Source organism: Mustelus asterias, chromosome 27 (genome assembly GCF_964213995.1).
Source record: "Mustelus asterias chromosome 27, sMusAst1.hap1.1, whole genome shotgun sequence".
Classification (NCBI taxonomy): Eukaryota; Metazoa; Chordata; class Chondrichthyes; order Carcharhiniformes; family Triakidae; genus Mustelus; species Mustelus asterias.
Window position 1 is genome coordinate 27,648,115 of NC_135827.1, and position 22,025 is coordinate 27,670,139.

Sequence of the window (22,025 nt, forward strand, 5' to 3'; positions counted from 1 at the left end):
TAGTAGTAACCATACATTTCCTGAACCAATGAGCGTTAAGGATTGTAAAAGGCATGGAGGAAAGACTTAAGGATGGTGAATGAGGTCAAATCAGCCTGCCAGCTAGTTTGGGAGTGCAGGGTGTGGGATTGCACCCTGCACCATCTTGCTATCTAATCCCATGCTGATTAAATTGGGGAGGGGACAGTAATGGGGCTGAGAATCCCGGGTTTGGGCCCCAACTGTCATTCTTAGAGATCCATGGAGTTTCCCTGACTCTGCAAAAATCCTGCCCCATGAGCTAAATTTCTCACTCCACAGACCTATTTAATTTTTTGATATTTTCTCCCCTAGATTTCCAGCATCTGCAATAATTTGCTTCCATCAGAGTTCCAGCACGTTTGTTTACAAAAGAAAGTGTGGGAAAGAAAGATTTGATTTGGAAGGAGAGAAAGAAGAGACAGAAAGTAAAAGTAAAAATATAAATAAACTGGTCACTTTTTAAAAATCCCCCAGCAGCAATTCACTACCTAATAGAATGAGGCTTGACAGTTTAAATTGTTCCCTTTCTGGGTTGGTTGTCATGAAGATACTCTGCTTATAATTGCTGGAGGTAATTATTTGCAGTGAGTTTGGGCAACTTATGCACAAATCCAACAAAAGTAATGAAGAGTTTAAGGATGAAATTTTATTCATACAAAGCAGACCATTAGATATTGGAGCAGAAATAGGCCACTCGGCCCCTCGGGCCTGCTCCGCCATTCAATCATGGCTGATATTTTTCTCATCCCCATTCTCCTGCCTTTTCCCCATAACCCCGATCCCCTTATTAATCAAGAACCTATCTATCTCTGTCTTAAAGACACTCAATGACCCGGCCTCCACTGCCTTCTGCGGCAAAGAGTTCCACGGATTCACCACTCTCTGGCTGAAGAAATTCCTCCTCACCTCTGTTTTAAACAACAGGAGAAACCAAATTCCTGAGATTTGCAACTCAGTGGGTGGGATTTTCCAGCCTTGCTCACCGGAAAATCCTGCCTGAGGTCAATGGACTTTTCCATGGTCCATGTCTTGCCCGCTACGAATACCTGGGAAAATTTTGCCTCTCGTGTCTTTTAATTCCCTGAAATTTCTGGCCCATTTAGGCATTAATTACAGCATGTGTCACAAACAAGTGCTTTTCGAACAAGGTCCATCCCCGGATGTAAGTATTGTCCTAAAGAAATATTTACTGTTAATCCTGATATTGGTAAACACCAATAGAACAGATTGACATCATAATACTCTTTGTCAAATTTAGGCTGCTGTGTCACTTGTGCTGCTGGACTTCAAAGTAATCAAATGTCTGTGAAACGACAGCATGCTTTCAGAGGCATATTAAGACATTATATAAATGTAGGTCTTTCATTTCTTTGTCATTAAAACTAATTTTCTGATTGCATTCCCACTGGAACCCCATCTCCCATGAATTCACACTGGGAAACCCTGATGAACAAGAGCACAAATAGTCTAAGCACAAATTTTCGAAAAGCCCTACAGCAGTTGAGGCACCTTGCTGGCAACAATCAGACAAAATCACCCCTTAAATCTTTCTCTTCAATCTGTTTTTGTCCAACTGGTTAAAGTAAAAAAGTTTATTCATCACAAGTCGGCTTACATTAACACTGCAATGAAGTTACTGTGAAAATCCCCTAGTTGCTACACTCCGGCACCTGTTCAGGTAAACTGAAGGAGAATTTAGCATGGCCAATGCACCTAACTTGTACATCTGTACGAAACCCACGCAGACACGGGGAGAATGTGCAGACTCCACACAGACAGTGACCCAAGCCGGGAATCGAACCCGGGTCCCTGGTGCTGTGAGGCAGCAGTGCTTGCCACTGTGCCACCCCAAACTCAAATCGATTCTGGCAGTGGTGGGATTAGTGAGTAGAAGTGACAATGTAATGTGTTGCTAATTAGCAGATTTTTTTGCTTCTCTCTGCTTTGTAACAGAGGAATGTATTTGATTGAAAGGCGTTTTAAGACGACCTCAAATTTGTCAGAAATTTGACTGGCTTGACCTTGAAAATGGCTTTTTTTCCTTCCTCCGACCGATAGTAATTCAGAAACAGAGATCTCTACCATCCACTATTATTTTTCAAAGCAATGTTTCAGTCAGTGTTAGTAAGTGATTCATTAAACACAGCAACCGTGATGACCTGAGCTTGACTGAGAGCAGCACAGGAAATGGTCTTCCAAAGCTTTTTTTCGTGAGATTAATTATTTTTAAAAAAATCCATTTATTTACAAACAAAACAGATCCTATCTTCTTCGAGACAACTTGGAAAGCGGATTTAGTTTAAACCAGCTTAGGGGATAGCCTTTGAAACCTACTTAAATTTTCAGTCTCTGTTTTTCTCCACAGTAAGTGAAACAAATTAGACTAGCAACGTTCCATTCAAAAGCTGCTTAATGTCACTTTTTTATGGCGCCTATGACACAATAACTGAAGTTTTGAGGATTATTTGATTCCTCAGGTTTGCCTGTTTCCTCAATTCTTGTGTTTTGAACCTAGATGTAGATCTAGAAATTGCTAGAAATGTTTCAGGCATGACGTGGATTACTACATCCCCAGTATGATGGCCAGGAAGTGTTAAAGCTCTTAATGCTGAGGTATCTCCTCAAGAACTACTACTCAGTCAGGCATCAGGGAACTCAGATCTTTATTCAGTCTACTCGCTCCACACTCCAAACATTGACTGCCCACTAAGAGCAGTTCCCAACCCTACACCCCAGGTCACATGACCCATTCCCTTGAAGGGACAATGCCCCAACATACATAACAAGAGGTTTATCATGTTTCTGACGGGAAGATCATTGCCTGCCACATTCATGCATGTCTGACAAAGGCCTGTTACATGCAAGGACAGCAGATACATGAGAACACCACCACCTGCAATTTCCTCTCAAAGCCAGTCATCGTCCTGACTTGGAAATATATCGCCGTTCCTTCACAGTCGCTGGGTCAAAATCCTGGAATTCCCTCCCTAACGGCATTGTGGGTCAACCCACAGCACATGGGCTGCAGCGATTCAAGAAGGCAGCTCACCACCACCTTCTCAAGGACAAATAGGGATGAGCAATAAATGGTAACAAATTGCAGCATACTGCTGTGCAGAGGGAGTCCTGGGGTGTCCTTGTGCAGGAATCTCAAGGAGTTGGTTTGCAGGTGCAGCAGGTAATTAAGAGGGCAAATGGAATTTTGTCCTTGATTGCGAGAGGGATGGAGTTTAAAAACAGCGAGGTTATGTTGCAGCAGTATATGATGCTGGTGAGGCCACACCTGAAGTACTGTGTACAGTTTTGGTCTCCTTACTTGAGAAAGGATGCACTGGAGGGGGTGCAGAGGAGATTCACTAGGTTGATTCCGGAGTTGAGAGTGTTGGCTTATGAGGAGAGACTGAGTAACTGGGGCTATACTCATTGGAATTCGGAAGAATGAGGGGAGATCTTATAGAAACATATAAGATTATGAAGGGAATAGATAAGATAAAACAATGGGTGAAACTAGAACTAGGGGGCATAGTCCTAAATCTGTTTTCCCCTTATTTTGAGGCTGAGTTGAGGAGGAACTTCTTCACAAAAAGGGTTGAGTCTGTAGAATTCCCTGCCCAGTGAAGCAGTTGAGGCTACCTCATTGAATGTTTTTAAGGCAAAGGTAGATACATTTTTGTACAGTAAAGGAATTAAGGGTTATGGTGAGCGGGCAGGTAAGTGGAGCTGAGTCCACGAAAAGATCAGCCATGATCTTATTGAATGGTGGAGCAGGCTCGAGGGGCCAGATGGCCTACTCCTGCTCCTAGTTCTTATGTTCTTATAAATGCTGGCCCGCCAGCGATGCCCATGTCCCATGAATGAATTTTTTAAAATGAGAGGCATAACACTTGTCCGATGCCCAGCCTCCTGAGACACTGGGCGTCAAACAACACGATTTGCGTTTGGGAAGACAGGTCATGTGATAGCCCGTTGAACCCAAACAAGAAGATGACAACTCAGCCAAATGTAAGCCCAAGAGTGTCATCCTGACCCACAGTAGGGGAGACACAGTGGCACAGTGGTTGGCACTGCAGCCTCACAGCGCTAGGGGCCCGAGATCAATTCCGGCCTCACTGTCTTTACACGTTCTCCCCGTGTCTGTGTGTATTTCCTCCGGGTGCTCCAGTTTCCTTCCCCAGTCCAAAGATGTGCGGGTTAGGTGGACTGGCCATGTTAAATTGCCCCTTAGTGACAGGGGGATTAGCAGGCTAGTGGGTGGGATTGTTGTTGGTGCAGGCTCAATGGGCTGAATGGCCTTCTCCTGCACTGTGGGAATTCTATGAAATGATCGTTATTGCTGCGCAGGCTCTCGCGCTGACCTTCCAGCTCCATTGAAATGATGCTCAAGGTTCACAAAGTGCCACAAACCTGACTTCCAGGCTAAAAGCAAATTACTGCGGATGCTGGAATCTGAAACCAAAAGAGAAAACGCTGGAAAATCTCAGCAGTTCTGGCAGCATCCGTAAGGAGAGAAAAGAGCTGACGTTTCGAGTCCAGTGTGTGTGCCTGGCTGTGGTGAACTATTTTTCTGTTCTGTTTTGTTATTCTGTTTAAAAATGCAGCAATACAAAGAATAGTATCTGTGATAACATTTTGGAGAAGTGCACATGAAGTCAAAAGACGTATTTGCTTCATACATAACAATGGTATTCATTCCTATTTATTTTCTTTGTGATGTGCTAAAAGCCTCTGGATAACTGCAATGCTGGGAATGTTACAATGGATCTGTTTGAAAGGAAACTGTGCAAGACTGTTTACTAAAGTATGCAGCAGAAATGAACAAACGAGTTGAAATAAACTTCGCTTCATAAATATAATAAAAGCAAAATCCTGTGGATGCTGAAAATCTGAAACAAAAACAAAGTGCTGGCAATACTCAATACGGTCTGACAACATGTGTGGGGTGGGAAGTAGAATTAAAATTTTGAGTTGACTATGACTCTTTAGAACTGAGGAACTGTTCAAAAAAATAATCAAATTGGGCTCAACAATCATAGAATCCCTGCAGTGCAGAAGGAGGCCATTTGGCCCATCCAATCTATTCTATCCACATAACCCCACGTATTTACCCTGCTCGTCCCCCTGACACTGAGGGGCAATTTCGAATGGCCAACCCACCTAACCTGCACATCTTTGGATTGTGGGAGGACACCGGAGCACCCGAAGGAAACCCGCACAGACACTGGGAGAATGTAGAAATTAACTCTTGTTTCGCTCTCCACAGATGCTGCCAGACCTGCTGAATATTTCCAGCATTGTCTCTCTTTATTTCGCAAATTATCCTGAAGATAAGTGAACAAAAATCCAGCTAAATTGAATTGCCACATTTCACAATATATACTCAATCACTTTGCTGCCTTTTATTCCCCACAGGGTCAGTTAACAATTTTGGGGTGTGGGCACAGCACAGACTAATGCTTACGTGATACTGGAAATTGAGTCCTTTTCTTGAAACTGCAGTTCTCTGGATTCCCTCTGAACTGTTTGAAGACAAAACAGCTTCCCAAAACACCAGAGATTCTGGTCCACCGCCAACAACAACAGATTTTCATCCTTCAGGGAAACAAGATCATGTCCTCAGCTAACCAACAGAACCCTCAAAACAATAGGGAGAGAGGGAAAACCCTTCTTTTTGGTTTGTTGTCCCTTCTAAAACAAAACTCAAACCTACAGCTCCAAACTGAAAAATGAAAAAGAAACTGTCCAAAAACACATGACCATCCTCCTAACAATGTAGGATCATCGATCTAATCCCAGAGCAAACACAGACAACCCCATTTAAACAATTTGAGCACCAATAAAAGGACTCATCGTAGTCTGCCCAGCAACATAATGATATCAGCTCAGGCTGAGAGCTGAGAAACACTGACTGTGAGAGTTGCAGAGATCACGATTTGGAAAAAAATCTCTTAAATGTACACGAACATCACAATATTGATTTAAAGTAGCAAACTTCAGATGGTTCCAACTCACTGAACAGAACTGCAACCCAGGAAAAGTTAGTCGAATTAAAACCAATTCCAGGGTATTTACGTCACAGAAACGCCTGACTCCCCATTGGACACCTCAACTACTTTCCCACCCTCAGCCAGCAACCACTTACTATGATCCCCACCCATTCCCAATCCCCCAATTAATCCCTGGTCCACTTCACTCACCCCCTCCCCCACCCACCTGTCCCTCATCCACCCACCATCCTAACCTCTCACCCACCCTGATCCCTCACCCACTCACCTGTTACCCTGGTCCCTCACCCAACCACTTGCCACCTTACCCCCTCAACCAGCCTGCTCCCTGACCCACCCAGCTGCCACCTTACCACCTCATCCACTTGCCATACACGCTTATTTACTCTGCACAACTTCTCAAAGTGGCTTTGGGATATTTAAACTCATCGGATTGTGGCAGCTAGTGGCATGAAAAGAGGGGTGGCTTCTAGTTCTTTCTCCCCCCCCCCCCCCACCCCTCCTCACCTACCAGTTGTTTCTGGACTTCCTTCCATCTGTACCCTGAAAGAATGGTAGACTCCACACTCCAAATGTGGAGGGGGCTTGACAATCAACTGTGGGACAGAAATGCAGAGTTAGGTGCAAGGTAAGTAGGATGGCAGCCAGTGACTAGTGATGTGCCTCAGGTGTCGGTGCTGGGACCACAACTTTTCACAATATACATTAACGATTTGGAAGAAGGAACTTAAGGCACTGTTGCTAAGTTTGCAGATGATACAAAGATATGTAGAGGGGCAGGTAGTATTAAGGAAGCAGGGGGGCTGCAGAAGGACTTGGACAGGTTAAGAGAGTGGGCAAAGAAGTGGCAGATGGAATACAATGTGGAAAAGTGTGAGGTTAAGCACTTTGAAAGGAGGAATGGAGGCTTAGGCTATTTTCTAAATGGGGAAATACTAAGGAAATCAGAAACACAAAGGGACTTGGGAGTCATTGTTCAAGATTCTCTTAAGGTTAACATGCAGGTTCAGTTCGGAAGGCAAATGCAATGTTAGCATTCATGTCGAGAGGGCTCGAATACAAAAGCACGGATGTAGTTCTGAGGCTGTATAAGGCTCTGGTCAGACCCCATTTGGAGTATTGTGAGCAATTTTGGGCCCCGTATCTAAGAAGGATGTGCTGGCCTTGGAAAGGGACCAGAGGATGTTCACAAGATTGATCCCTGGAATGAAGAACTTGTCATCTGAGGAATAGTTGAGGACTCAGGGTATGTGCTCATTGGAGTTTAGAAGGATGAGGGGGATCTTATTGAAACTTACAGGATACTGCGAGGCCTGGATAGAGTGGACGTGGAGAGGATTTTTCCACTAGTAGGAAAAACTAGAGCCAGAGGGAAAAACTTCAGGCTAAAGAGATGATCCTTTAAAACAGAGATGAAATCATAGAAACCCTACAGTACAGAAAGAGGCCATTCAGCCCATCGAGTCTGCACCGACCACAATCCCACCCAGGCCCTACCCCCATATCCCTACATATTTTACCCACTAATCCCTCTAATCTACGCATCCCAGGACACTAAGGGGCGATCAACCTAACCCGCACATCTTTGGACTGTGGGAGGAAACCGGAGCACCCAGAGGAAACCCACGCAGACACGAGGAGAATGTGCAAACTCCACACAGACAGTGACCCAAGCCGGGAATCGAACCCAGGTCCATAGAACTGTGAAGCAGCAGTGCTAACCACTGTGCTACCGTGCCGCCCCAAAGAGGAGGAATTTCTTCAGTCAGAGTGGTGAATCTGTGGAACTCATTGCCACAGAAGGCTGTGGAGGCCAGGTCATTGGGTGTCTTTAAGACAGAGATAGATAGGTTCTTGATTAATAAGGAGATCAGTGGTTATGGGGAAAAGGCAGGAGAATGGGGATGAGAAAAATATCAGCCATGACTGAATGGCAGAGCAGACTTGATGGGACGAGTTGCCTAATTCTGCTCCTATGTCTTATGGTCTAAGTAGGCAGGAGCCAAGTGGTAATCTGATGGTGAATTTAGTTGACACCACGGGTAAATACTATGTGACCTAGGTAGTCATGCTTTGATATTAAAGAAAGGAGCACACCAGTGGATTTTGAAACATTGCATCTGATGTAAGTATAGCAATGGGAGTCTCCACTCCATTGCAGCACTAACTGTATTCCTGATGATTGTCATAGCAAATATGATGCTACATTGACTTCTGATGGCTCTGGCCTGATATGAACAAGATACTTGATGCTCTCTGTGGTGTGCTTTGCATATCATTTGCATTGTAATTTCATCAGATGTTTTCATTTTGTATAAATTGTAATGGAACCTATTACTGAGATTGTTAAAAATATTGCATATCATTGCTATGAGGATTTTCTAGTTTACAAATAAGATTGGCTACATAGAGTCATAGGGTGGGATTTTATGGCCTCCCTCGGGTGAGGCTGGAAATTCCCGCCCGAGGTCATTGGAGATTTCCATTGTCGGACCCTCGCCCATTCCGATTCTGTGGCGGGTGAAGTGGTAGAGTTCAGGCCATAGACTCTTGGAGGTATATGCACAGAAAAAGGCCATTCAGCCCATCACTTCGGTGTTGGTCAAAGACAAACCACCTAACTATTCTAATCCCATTTTCGAGCACTTGGCCCTTGCTTTGTATGCCTTGTCATCACAAGTGCATATTTAAATACTTTAAATGTGATGAGGTTCTCTGCCTCCACCACCCTTTCAAGGTACAGATGGAAGGAAATCCAGGAACAAATGGAAACAACAGGGCAGCACAGTTGCACAGTGGTTAGCATGCCAGGGACCCAGGTTCAATTCCAGCCTCGGGTCACTGTCTGTGCGGAGTTTGCACATTCTCCCCATGTCTGCGTGGGTTTCCTCCGGGTGCTCCGATTTCCTCCCACAGCCCAAAGATGTGCTGGTTAGGTTGATTGGTCCTGCTAAATTAACCCTTGAGTCAGGGGATTAACAGGGTAAATATGCGGGATTACGGGAATAGGGCCTGGGTGGGATTGTGATGGGTGCAGATTCGATGGGCCCAATGACGTCCTTCTGCACTGTAGGGATTCTATGATTCTATAACTGCTAGGTGGTGGCAGGACGGCGGAGAGTCTTGACCAGCAATATAAACACTGGATATTAAAAGTTGGTAAGGAGTCTAACAACACCAGGTTAAAGTCCAACAGGTTTATTTGGTAGCAAGCACCACTAGCTTTCGGAGCGCTGCTCCTTCGTCAGGTGAGTGGGAGACCTGCTCATAAACAGCAAACAGGGCATATAAAGACACAAACTCAATTTACGGAATAATGATTGCAATGCGACTCTTTACAGCTAATCAAGTCTTAAAGGTACAGACAATGTGAGTGGAGAGAGCATTAGCACAGGTTAAAGCGATGTGTGTTGTCTCCAGACAGGACAGCCAGTGAGACTTTGCAAGTCCAGGCAAGTTGTGGGGGTTACAGATAGTGTGACATGAACCCAAGATCCCGGTTGAGGCCGTCCTCATGTGTGCGGAACCTGGCTATCAGTCTCTGCTCAGCGACTCTGCGCTGTCGTGTGTCATGAAGGCCGCCTTGGAGAATGCCTACCCGAATATCAGAGGCCGAATGCCTGTGACCGCTGAAGTGCTCCCCAACAGGAAGAGAACAGTCTTGCCTGGTGATTGTCGAGCGGTGTTCATTCATCTGTTGTCGTAGCGTCTGCATGGTTTCCCCAATGTACCATGCCTCGGGACATCCTTTCTTGCAGCGTATCAGGTAGACAATGTTGACCGAGTTGCAAGAGTATGTACCGTGTACCTGGTGGATGGTGTTCTCACGTGAGATGATGGCATCCGTGTCGATGATCCGGCACGTCTTGCAGTGGTTGCTGTGGCAGGGTTGTGTGGTGTCGTGGTCACTGTTCTCCTGAAGGCTGGGTAGCTTGCTGCGGACAATGGTCTGTTTGAGGCTGTGCGGTTGTTTGAAGGCCAGAAGTGGGGGTGTGGGGATGGCCTTGGCGAGATGTTCGTCTTCATAAATGACATGTTGAAGGCTCCGGAGGAGATGCCGTAGCTTCTCCGCTCCGGGGAAGTACTGGACAACGAAGGGTACTCTGCTACCAAATAAACCTGTTGGACTTTAACCTGGTGTTGTTAGACTCCTTACTGTGCTTACCCCGGTCCAACGTCGGCATCTCCACATCACTATTAAAAGTTGGCCAGCATTATCTAGCAAGTTCTGTTCATATCAATTCTGCGTTTGGAAGAAAAATGTTTTAGTTAATAATTGATGAGCGGATAATTTGACCAATTACATTGTTAAATGCTATTTGGTTTACAATGGCATTTTATCCGAGTTTGTCTTTAGGTCAAAGGTCACAGCCATTGGTAATTCAAGTCAGAGACTTTTTAGTGCCAATTGGCTAAATTACAGTGGGATTTTCACATGTTAAATATTCCATCTAACATCTTGCAAAGTCTGAAGTGTAAAGTGGTGAAATATATCATCTTTAAAAGAAAAGGATTATTTATTTTACTCTAATAGGCAATGACTTAGAACCATAGGACCATAGAATCCTACAGTGCAGAAGGAGGCCAATTGGCCCATCGAGTCTGCACTGACCACAATCCCACCCAGACCATAACCCCATGTATTTACCCTAGCTAGTCCCCCTGACACTAAGGGGCAATTTAGCATGGCCAATCCAGCTAACCTGCACATCTTTGGACTGTGGGAGGAAACCGGAGCACCCAAAGGAAATCCACACAGACACGGGAAGAACGTGTAAACTCTACACAGACAGTGACCTGAGGCCGGAATTGAACCTGGGTCCCTGGTGTTGTGAGGCAGCAGTGCTAACCACTGTGCCACCATGCTGACTTACTAGCTAAATCTCAGGAACTATATTTTAAAGCTGCACTATATAAACAGGAGGTAGGGAGAAAAAAGGGAATTATAGACCAGTAAGCCTGACATCTATATTGGGGAATATTCTAGAATCCATTATCAAAGAATGAGGGAGGTCTCATAGAAACCTACAACATTCTAATAGGACTAGACAAGGTAGATGCAAGAAGGATGTTCCTGACGTTGTAGGTGTCACAGTCTGAGGATAGATTGTTTAGGACAAAGATCAGGAGCAAAGTCTTCACTTAGAGAGTGGTCAGCCTGTGGAACTGGCTATAAGAGTGTGGCAAACCACTGTTAGCTTATTACCTGTATATGTGACATGCCTGGGCACATCCCTGCCGGCCCTACCCGAGACTCCTCCCCCCCCCGGTCCAGGTATAAAGGTGACTGCTCCCCACCCCCCCCTGCCTCAGTCTGGACCAGTTCATCGGCATGGGTGCGCTCCAAGTCTTTTGCTAATAAAAGCCTATTTGTTCTTGCATACAAACTAGTCTTTGCTCGATTGATGGTGCATCAAAGAGGAAATAGTTGAGGTGAAAACATTGTATGTTTTTAAGTAGCAGTTAGATATAGCACTTGAGCCAAAGAGGTTCAAAGAATATTGTGGGGGGGGGGAGGCGGGGGATTTAAAGAGTATGCGGGGGGGAGGGGGTGTGTTTGGGGATGGGGAAGGCAGGATCAAGCTGTTGAGTTGATGATCAGCCATGGTTGCATTCAAAGGGCTGAATGGCCTCCTCCTGCTCCTATTTTCTTTGTTTCTATGCTTTTATTTGCATTAAATGCAGAGACAAAATGTCTCTTAGATGTGGGATTTAACCAGGGGTTTGGTTTATTTAAATTGGGAACTTCCTCAAAGCATTCACATTCAATGTACAGAAACGAACGTGGCCACTTTAGAGTTGCATAGATATAGCTATCAAATTTCATTTACCTCACAGGCTGCATGTTGAGCTAATGTGCTGTAATTATTCCAGTTGCTCAGCTCTACTGTGCAAAAGTAAAGGTATTGTTAAATATGAAACAACCACAAATTTTAGTGTGTTTTAATGTGAGTGCATTTGTAAAACAGCCAAATGTGTTCATTCCTTTTTCCATTTTAAAACGCTGAGCAACTGAAGTATGACTGTGCGGAGCAGATTGTCAAATGTTTAACTAGAAACAATCTGTTAGAGAGAGTAGGAATGAATAAATTCATTACTTCAATAAATGCCAGCCTTGCTCATTTGGTAGCACTCTTGCTTCTGAGTCAGAAGGCTATGGGCTTAAACTCCATTATGCACATGAGCACTTAATTTAGGCTGACATTGAAGTGCAGCAGTTGAGGGATTGCTGTGTTGTTGGAGCTTCTGTCTTGATGATGTGTTAAAGTGAGCTGAGTAAAGAGGTAAAGGGAACCTAGTTCAGCTGGGGTTGGGTGGGCTTTTCTTATTCATTTGTGGCACATGGGCATCGCTGGCTGGGCCAGCATAAGACCATAATATATAGGAGCAGAATTAGGCCACTCGACCCATCGATTCTGCTCTGCCACTCGATCATGGCTGATATTTTTCTCATTCCCATTGTCCTGCCTTTTCCCCATAACCCCTCATCCCCTTATTAATCAAGAACCTATCTATCTCTGTCTTAAAGACACACAATGACCTGGCCTCCACAGCCTTCTGCGGCAAAGAGTTCCACAGATTCACCACTCTCTGGATTTAGTGCCCATCCCTAATTGCCCTTGAACTGAGTGGCTTGCTCAGCCACTTCAGAGAGCAGTTGAGAGTCAACCACATTGCTGTGGGTCTGGAGTACATGTAGGCCAGACCAGGTAAGGACAGCAGATTTCCTCCCCTAAACGGACATTAGTGAACCAAATGGGTTTTTCCTGACAATTGACACTGGTTTTGTGGTCAGCAGTAAATTCCTAATTCCAGATTTTTTTATTGAATTCAAATTTCACCGTCTGCTGTGGCAGGAGTCAACCAGGGTCCCCAGAACATTAGTGGAGTTTCTGGATTGATTGTTAGTGATGATACCACTAGACTATCGTCTTCCCTACGATGCATTGGTACTGTTTGAAGGAGAACAGAGAGTTCTCCCAGTGTCTGGGTGAATATTCCTCCCTTAACTAACACCACTAAAATTTGATAAGTAAATCATTGTGTGGTTCATAGAATTCCTACAGTGCAGAAGGAGGCCATTTAGTCTATTGAGCTTGCACCAACCACAATCCCACTCAGGCCCTATCCCTATAACCCCCCTGCTAATCCCCCTGACACTAAAGGGCAATTTAGCATGACCAATCCCCCTAACCTGCGCCTCCTTTGGAGTGTGGGAGGTTGTTTGAAAGGCATTGCTGTGTCCAAGTAGATATCCATATTTGCTTGCATTAAAGTGAGAGTTCCTGGGAGACTCAGCTTTAGTAAAAAAACTGGTGCAAGTTGGAGTGAGAGTTCTATGGAGACTCGGCTAAAGTTCAAAAGCAGAAATTGAGGTGTCAAATCACAGGAAAGACTTAAGCTGATTATCTGGTGAGTACTGTTGTTTCGGCACAGCATCTGAACAACTGGAATATTAAAAACAATAAATATATTAAGCATTAATAAGGAACATGTGAATAGATTATAAATATTATCTTTTATTTTTAAGTAATGTTTATTACAACCTGTGACTTGTGTTGGTAGGGTTTGTCAGTACTGGTGAGGTTTATTAATAGGACGAAGATATATTAACAATGGTAAGGTGTTTATTTGACACTTGCAAGGGTCACTAATAGATGAAGAAATGTCAGGGCTGCTCCAACTTAGAGACTGCTTTTCCTGCGCTATGTGAGAATTCCAGGATGTTTCCCATATCCTGGATAATGATTTGTGCAGGAGGTGCCATCAGTTGCAGCACCTTGAGCTCTGGGTTTCGGAACTTGGGCAGCAGTTGGCATCACCACGGTGCATCAATGAGACTGAGAGCGTTATGTTGATCGTATGTTCATGGATATGGTCATAGAATCGCGACAGTGCAGAAAGAGGCCATTTGGCCCATTGAGTCTGGACTGACCCTCTGCAGCATCCCACCCTGACCCTCCCCACTGTCCTATCCCCCATAGCCCTGTGCATTTACCATGGCTAATCCCCCTAACTTGCATATCTTTGGACTGTGGAAGGAAACCGGAGCACCCAGAGGAAATCCCCACAGACACGGGGAAAATGTGCAAACTCCACACAGACAGTCACGCAAGGCCAAAATCGAACTCAGGCCCCTGGTACTGTGAGGTAGCAGTACCTGGGTGGGATGCTGTTTCAGAGGTTCAGTCCAGACTTGATGGGCCAAATGGCCTCTCTTTGCATTGTAGCGATTCTATGACCACATCCGTGAACATACGATCAACATGACGCTCTCAGTCTCATTGATGCACCAAACTGCTGCCCAAGTTCCGAAACACAGAGCTCAAGGTGCTGCAACTGATAGCACCTCCTGCACAAATCATTATCCAGGATATGGGAAGCATCCTGGAATTCTCACATAGCGCAGGAAAAGCAGTCTCTAAGTTCCAAGTTCCGAAACACAGAGCTCAAGGTGCTGCAATTGTGTTGCCCATACAGGTTAAAAGTATTCGGAGAGAAAGAGAGAGAAGGGGAATGATGCAAGAGTCCCCTAGGTGCATGCCACTCTCCAGCCATTATTCAGTCTGGGATGCTGGTAAGACTGATAGTTCATCTGGCCAGTGCAGCCAGAGCCCAGTCCATGGCACACAGGTGGCTTAGTTGCACAGAGGTCTACAAGAAATTCTGAATGAGTAACAATGATAGGTGATTCGATAGAAATGGAAACAAATATGTGTTTCTGATGCATTGAAGTGCACCCAGAGTGATGGGTTGCCTCCCTGGTGCCAGGGTCAAGAGGACCTCAAAAGTAATAATCTTCACATTATTCTCAGTGTCACACGCAAGTAAATACAGAAATAGGAAGATAGGAGGTGATGCATTTTGGTAGATCGAACCCAGGCTGGACTTGCTCAGTTAATGGTAGGGCATTGGGGAGAGTTATAGAACAAAGGGATCCAAGGATACAGGCTCATAATTCCTTCAAAGTGGAGTCACAGGCGGACAGTGTGGTGAAGAAGGTATTCGGCATGCTCGGTTTCATTGGTCAGAAGCTGGACAGAACATGATTTCTGCAAAAGCTGCCGCAATCTCGTGTTTCTTCTCTCATTTTTAAACTCAAAATGGCCTGCAATCTGTCTGTAAGTATGGTCTGATTAGTCCCTTTACGATCATCCAAATCTCTTCACTCTTATTTCCTTCATTGGGTAGAAATCAGCCATTCTTGGCAGGCTGGTGAAGCCAGTCTCAAATGGCCTCTGATCGATCGTCACACGGGCTCAGCTGAGTGTTAAAGTTCAGCTCCCGAACAATCAGTCTAGTGATGAGCTCAGTGTGTTCAGTCCCTCACTCAAACTCCTGGTGAGACCTGCACAGGGGCGTAGCCAGGTTCTAAAGTTAGGGGGAGCGAGCACATAAAAAAGGCACCACGACGCATACCAAATAATTTTAAATTCATTATACATTTTTATTTTGTATTTAAAATCAAAACATAATTAAAACACTTGTGTTATTTAATTATTTTACATTTGAAATGTAAAATGAAAACAAAACAAAGCAATATGAGAAAGGTATGAAGCAACTACAGCAGCCTCTTTCATCTCGGCTTCATTCGAGCAAAGTTATCTATTACTTTATTATTATCTACCTCAGTAGCCAACTGTCTTTCAATGGAGACCAAAGCTAACCCAGACAATCTATCCTCGCCCATTGTAGACGAAGGTAGGACTTTGTGTTGGAGCCGGCTAAAGGATCGTTCCGCAACTGCGCTAGTTATTGGTAAGGTCAGAAAAATGTGGTACAATGTGGACAGGTTAGGATGAATGGAACACGTCATTGGCGATCATGCATTTACATTGTTGATTGTCAGTTTCTCGACACTTGAATTTGCCTTACTGCTAGTGCTCATTATCTCTTTGTACATGTCTTTGAAAGAAAGAAACTCTTGTACGATTTCAGTTTGACTGTCGATGACGTCTGAGTCCGTGTCTGCTAAAAATTCTAATTTGTTCACATTATCTGCGTGGTCAAAATGCTTTGGATCTAAACCACTAAATTTGGAAGCCACATTTTTAAAATGCTCAAATCTTTTACTTGTGCTATTTGTAACAGAATCCAAGGACACTCAGTAGGATTCAACTATGAAGTTCTTTCGGGCATCAAATATTCCTTCATCCTCTGCAATTTCTTCATGGAATCTTTTTCTTTTACGTTCTCTGTGCTGCTTGTATTAATATCACATTTTTGAGCCAACTCGGTTGCTTCATTCTCAATCTGTTTGAATTGAGATTCATACTCATTTTGCATGTTTTTCATTTTCAAAAAGCTGAATCAAATGAGAAGCCGTTACCAGATCTAGACTACTTTTCTGTAAATATATGGATAAATTGAAAGCCTTGTCTGGCACTTTACTCCAAAATGTAAGAAAAACTAAGAATTCATAAGTACTGAGCGTTTCCAGTATACCCTTTGCCTCAGCGAGCTGTTAAAGAGTACAGTTTTTTATCTCACCATCCAGAATTCTTTGCAGAGCAACTACTAGTTGGTGCACTATCAATCAAGCAAAGACTAGTTTGTATGCAAGAACAAATAGGCTTTCATTAGCAAAAGACTTGGAGCACACCCATGCCGATGAACTGGTCCAGAGACTGAGGCAGGGGATGGGGAGCAGTCACCTTTATACCTGGACCAGCGGGGAGGAGTCCCAGGCAGGGTCAGCAGGGGCATGTCCAGGCATGTCACACACACACACAGGCAATAAGCTAACAGTGGTTTACCACAATAGTGCTGGTAAATTCTGCAAGACTGCCTCTACTGCTCGCTTTCTGGACACCCATCTAGTATCACAAAGTTTCTTTAGTCAGTGCGAAAGATTTGATATGATTGCGTTGTTCTTCTTTTAGTACTGAAAGACGAGGTAAACTGCCAGAAAAAAAGGTATAGACACTTTGTAGAGTTCCAAAAAACAACTTGTTTGAATATTGGAGCTTACTGCATCAATTAGAAGCAAATTTAAATTATGTGTACAGCAGTGCGTAAAGAGTACATTTGGACCAACTTCCCTAATCTTTGTTTGGAGACCAGATATTTCACCCGAAAAGGTGTTTCCTCCATCGTAAGACAGACCGTAACACATAGTTATTGACAGCCCTTGATTGCTGGAAGAAGAATGTTGAAAAAATCTTCAGCCCTTGCTCCAGGTAATTCGCTGAATTGTGTAAATCGTTCCACTGCATCACCGTTTACTGTTACATATCGCAAGGATAAAGAAAATTCATCTGTTCTGCCGATATCAATAGTAGAGTCAACAATTATTGCAAAGTACTTAGCTATTATCTTTGATAGAACCTGGGCTGATAAGGACTGTATCAGATCATTTTGTATGTCAGGGCTGAGATATGTTGCATTTTGATCACTCAGTAATAAATGTTGCTCCAGTAATGTATCATTTTTGGCAAACACCTTAATTAGTTCCAAAAAATTGCCTTCATTTGTACTTGGGGAACCTAAACTTTGATACTTGCGATGACCACGGAAAGCCAATCCCTGTTCTCCCAAATAGAGAACTGCATCTATAATACAGGTTAGAATCATCCTATTTTTTTCTATCTCTTTCCTTTCCGCCGTTACAAGGCCAACCAAGACAGTTCTGTCGTTGAATAAACAAAATTTGGTAAGGAAAAGATTTTTCTCTGCTTTTTTGTGACTTTCACTTTTTTCATGTTTTTCAATTTTGTGTGTACCTTTAACAAAAATCTTGCAACCAATTTTTGGATCACTCCAACCATCCGACCGATTTACAAAAAGCCAACAAGCAAAACAAAGCATAGTGTTTGCTCTTGATGAGTAAACCAGCCAGTGCCTATCCATTTCACAACCACTTTTAACTTGTTTCTTGTACCAAGTTGCACTGAAATGATGTCCAGCTTCATCTTTTGGAAAACTGTCAAAATTATCTTTAAGACCTGGCTGACAAGGGCCTAACTCAAGAAGAGCACATACTAGATCAGGTGTTTCACAAAACAGGTGTGGATCTGTTGGGTATTCCGTATGTGAGTCAATGATCGCACATAGTCTTACTGTGCCATCTTCGTCCTCTGGACGATAGTCTGCTGAAGTGGTCACGTCTTCTAGGGGCCCCACTTCCACCACCTGTGCAGTCGCAGCAGCCAGGGTGCTGTCACCAGCCCCTAGGACGAAAGTAGGTACTAGCAAGTCTTTAGAGGGTTCCACCTCAGGTGCAACCACAACGGGCTGTGTACCGTCTCCATCTCCTGGGCTGAAGGTAGGTAGCAAGTCTTCAGAGGGTTCCACCTCTGGCGCAGCAGACGTCGTGTGCTTGCCGAATGAAAAGTAGGCGTCCAATCTCTGACATTTTGACGATTCTTTTTCTCGATTTGCAACTTCTTTCTGTCCCACCCAGATAATTTCTTCTTCTTAGTGTTTTTCTCCATGGCATTCCTTATCAGAAAAAAAACCTATGATAGTTTTTCTAGGCAATCTTAACAATAGACCTATAACACCCTCATAATAAAACGAAAAAGCAACTTAAACTTGCCTTTGCAATATATATGCCGTATATTAAATTGAACAACCCCGTAATCCATATCGCCTTTCTCACTTTGCTCCTGCTGAGCGCGCGTGGCAGGGCGTTGTGCACTTGTACCCTCCAGAAACTGGCAACAATGGCAATCATGTCGCTTCCGTAAACTCATTAATTCATTGGCTATGCTCGAGACACAGCTAGCTCAAAATAACCAGTGCTTAAAATGGACAAAGCAATCAAATGTTCATGCAAACGGAGAGATACAAGATGCCAGATTCTAGTTCAGCTTTGGAGTAGTTAATTCTAATGATGCACAGTATTGAATGACTGGTGACTAAAACTATAAATAACGCGCCGAATATTTTCACTAAACCATTCCTGCGATGTCATACTCTTGTTCTTGATCTTTGCTATGTACTTAAATAAGCCGGTTTATTTAAATTAAAGCTGCCAATGTTGGACTCTGTAGTGGTTTAAATTCTTCAAGTGATAATCACCAAATCTATTTACTCACCCAATCTTGGCTGGTGATGTCCGTCGGCGAGGGATGCTTGGTCTCGACTGCCCGTTCGTCGCGGTGGCTGCATATTTATGTCCTTCGCGGCCTCTGCAATTATCCTCGTGATTGCAATGCCCTCTCGGGAGATTGGATGCCTTCCTCACTGCCTGAAGTCCCCGCATCCGTATCGAGGACTTCAGACCTCGGAAAGAGATCTGAGGGGCCCGTGCGGAACACCCTGTTGAAAAGGCGCCACTTTTGAAGAATGTGCTCAGGGGGAACGATCGCTCCCCCTGCTCCCCCTCTAGCTACGCCGCTGGACCTGCAGCCTGTGTATGGGGGACAGTTCAGAAATATAGTGAATAATTTGTTTCAGGATTCCATTTCGATTTAAATCATCTTCTCCCCACCTCCCATCACTTCTCAGATTCAAGCATTCACCAAGGATCCAGTTAAAGGAGCAATATCTTGATTATAAAGCTGTTAGCAAAACAGCACGGTGGCACAGTGATTAGCACTGCTGCCTCACAACGCTAGGGACTCGGGTTCAATTCCCAGTCTCGGGTCACTGTCTGTGTGGAGTTTGCACATTCTTCCCATTTCTGTGTGGGTTTCCTCCGGGCGCTCTGGTTTCCTCCCACTTTGAACAGTAAAGGAATGAAGGGTTATGGTGAGCGGGTGGGTAAGCGGAGCTGAGTCCACGAAAAGATCAGCCATGATCCTATTAAATGGCGGAGCAGGCTCGAGGGGCCAGATGGCCTACGCCTGCTCCTAGTTCTTATGTGCTTATGTTCACAGTCCAAAGATGTGTGGGTTAGGTGGATTGGCCATGCTAAATTGCCCCTTGGTGTCAGGGGGACTAGCCAGGGTAAATGCATGGGGTTATGGGGATAGGGCCTGGGAGGGATTGGTGCAGACTCGATGGGCCGAACTGTCTCCTTCTGCACTGTACGATACTGTGATTCTATGAAATCTTGCTAATTTGTTTAAGGCAGGTGAGATGATGACCATAGCAAAGAAACAGGCGGCACAGTAGTTAGCACTGCCGCTTCACAGTGCCGGGGACCAGTGTTCAATTCCGGCCTCGGGTGATAGTCTGTGTGGAGTTTGCACATTCTCACTGTGGGTTTCCTCCGGGTGCTTCGGTTTCCTCCCACAGTCCAAATGTGTGCAGGTTAGGTGGATTGGCCATACTAAATTGCCCCATAGTGTCAGGGGGACTAGCAGGGTAAATATGTGGGATACCGGAATAGGGCCTGGGATTGTTGTCGGTGCAGACTCGATGGGCTAAATGGCCTCTTTCTGCACTGTAGGGATTCTATGGATTCAAACATTCTATTAATTTGCTTAATTATATTGATTTGCGTGTCAAAAAATGAAACCAGGCTCTTTCTATCCACAAACTAAATTTTTTTGCCAAGTATTTTTTTAAATGAAAATAGTCCCTCTTGAAACAGGATTTGTCAAACTTAACTTGATCCCTGCTTTTTGGGGAGCCCTGCATTGCAGTTTTAAAAAAACCATAGAACATGATAATTTTCCGAACCATCAAAGAATCCCTACAGTGCAGAAGAGTCCCATCGAGTCTGCACTGACTCTGACAGAGTACCTTACCTAGGCCCTTTTCTCTACCCTATCCCATACATTTACCATGGCTAATCCATCTAGTCTACACATTTTGGGACATTAGGGGGCAATTCGGCATGGCAATCAACCTAACCTGCACACCTTTGGACTGTGGGTGGAAGCCGGAGCACCCGGAGGAAACCCATGCAGACACAGGGAGAACGTGCAAATGTGCATAGGCTTTTCATGGCCGTGAAGTCCTAAAGTGGCCCTTGAACTCGGAGCTCTTGACCCAGTGGTAGGGACACAGCCACTATGCCACAAGAAGTCCTTCTCTGTAGCATAACCTGTTCAATCCTTCAATAAGGAGTTCAATCTAAACATAAGAACTGCAACATGTAGCCAAAGCCAGTATTATATACCAGGGAACAGATGAACTTCTAAAATCTGCTGCAGTCACTTAGTGAAATCTGGCAGTGGATTAATAATATTTAATGTGATACAGATTTAAAAATAAAAATCATTAGAAATTCAGTACAACAGAAATAAATGTTTTGGTGTGCTTCTAGCACTTTGCATGGATTATAACTATCATTGGTATGTATGCCAGGAAAATATGCTCAAATTCCACTTCTGAAAAGGGCCTGATACATGCCAATGTTTTCCAATTTTCTTACATGTTTTGCAATGGTTTGGTTGAAATTTAAAGTTTTATTTGAGTCACAAGTAGGCTTACATTGATACTGCAATGAAGTTACTGTGGACACTGAGGGAGAATTTAGCATGGCCAATGCACCTAACCAGCACCTCTTTCGGACTGTGGGAGGAAACCGGAGGAAACGCACGCAGATACGGGGAGAATGTATAGACTTCGCATAGATGGTGACCCAAGCCAGGAATCGAACCTGGGTCCCTGGCGCTGTGAGGCAGCAGTGCTAACCACTGTGCCAATGGCAGATTGTTACCTCACCGTTTTTTTTTAGCTGTTCCATATATGTAACGAGATTTTGGTTTGATCAAGGGTTGATTTATTATATAAAGTTTCAAAACTACTTTCATAACAGACTAAATTATTGGTGTAGTGACACTAATTTCTGACTGTATTTGCAAGCACTATAAGGCAGGTTACTTGTTACTAAGTAATATCAAGTGACAAATCTCAATTTTTGTCATTCACTCTGAATAAAGGGATATTTTTGGCAAAATTCTTGAGCTTAAGTGAAAGTGCCAGTTCTCATTTCAGGTAAGGCTGTTCAGAACATTGATTTTGGACACATGACTCATGATGTAAGTGCACTATTTTTGTTCTGGCTGCTTTAGTGATGCTCTGAACCTGACCAACAAAATGTAAGGATGACAGCTTTCAATGTGGTTGCCAACAACTATTTGGGATGAATTGGGATAGAGGGGG